The 1,433-nt window shown below is 44.7% G+C and overlaps 1 non-coding gene across 1 annotated transcript; it reads right to left on the bottom strand.

The window, feature by feature from the left end:
* Positions 1-647: 647 nt before the first annotated feature.
* Positions 648-719, bottom strand: trnac-gca. The gene has a single exon. It is a non-coding gene; the product is annotated as a tRNA-Cys (tRNA).
* Between the last annotated feature and the right edge of the window lie 714 nt (positions 720-1,433).

Genomic DNA, 1,433 nt, shown 5'->3' with positions numbered 1-1,433 from the left:
ATCCTTATCTTAAAGTCTATAGCAGATGTCTCCTGAGTTGTTTTTTTTTCTTACCCTGTAGTCTTATCAGTCAAGGACTTATTCTTCTCTGTCAGAGTTAGTGGTCCTATTAATCAAGGACTTGTTTTTCTATTCTGTGTGAGTGGTCTTATCCATCAAGGACTTGTTTTTCTACTCTGTCAATGTGAGTGGTCTTATCAACCCGTAGCAGCAGATGTCTCGTCTTTTATTACAGAGAAGCATGTTTTACCCTACCCCTATGGCTCTATTCCCCTTAGACTCTGAGGTCATGCACATCTCAGTTGTTTGTACCGAAATCGTCTCTCACAAATAGCATTTGCATCGGCAATGGAAATGGCTGAGTGGCAGAGTTTAAATGGACGTAAGATATTGCGCAGATGCCCTCATAGATTGCATCGGCGCTGAACGAATGCACATGCAACGCTTTCAAACTCTCGTTTTGGCACTGCAGTGCATGTTTTGCAACATCGCACGATGCAACATGGATCTTCGTGTCCTTCACCTGTTCATCACAGAAGGAACCTTGCTGTGGTAACAAAATACCCCTTCCTAAGTCTGCCCAGTGCAGAATGGGTAACGGAAGCAACTTGAAAAACTGCTCAAGTGCAGGGAAATTGCTCGTATAAAGGGGGCATCCAGATTTGAACTGGGGACCTCTTGATCTGCAGTCAAATGCTCTACCACTGAGCTACACCCCCATGTGAAAGCTGTGGTGCATGTTTTCACTTTCCGCATAATACAGTGACAATTGTCTAAAACAACTCTCTTGTCTGCGCCTTTCAACAGTTTACGTGCAGCAGAGATGTTTTGCATGTGGAACGTAACTCCAAAATGACTGTCTGACTTCAATAGCATTTGCATCGGCAATGGAAATGGCTGAGTGGCAGAGTTTAGACGGACGTAAGTTATTGCGCAGATGCCCTCACAGATTGCATCGGCGCTGAACGAATGCACATGCAATACTTTCATGCTCTCGTTTTGGCACTGCAGTGCGTATTTTGCAACATCTCACGATGCAACATGGATCTTCGTGTCCTTCAGCTGTTCATCACAGAAGGAACCTTGCTGTGGTAACAAAATACCCCTTCCGAAATCTTCCCTGTGCAGAATGGGTAATGGAAGTTACTTGAAAATCTGCTCAAGTGCAGGGAAGTTGCTTGTATAAAGGGGGCACCCAGATTTGGACTGGGGACCTCTTGATCTGCAGTCAAATGGTCCACCACTGAGCTACACCCCCACCCGCTATGTCGCGTTGCATGTTTACTCTTTCCGCATAATACAGTGACAATTGTCTAAAACAACTCTCTTGTCTGCGCCTTTCAACAGTTTACGTGCAGCAGAGATGTTTTGTATGTGGAACGTAACTCCAAAATGACTGTCTGACTTCAATAGCATTTGCATCGGCAATGGAA

This window comes from Chiloscyllium plagiosum, unplaced genomic scaffold, assembly GCF_004010195.1.
Source record: "Chiloscyllium plagiosum isolate BGI_BamShark_2017 unplaced genomic scaffold, ASM401019v2 scaf_8552, whole genome shotgun sequence".
NCBI classification, from domain to species: domain Eukaryota; kingdom Metazoa; phylum Chordata; class Chondrichthyes; order Orectolobiformes; family Hemiscylliidae; genus Chiloscyllium; species Chiloscyllium plagiosum.
Note: the sequence above shows the minus strand (reverse complement) of the source record. Positions and strands in the feature narration are given on the sequence as shown.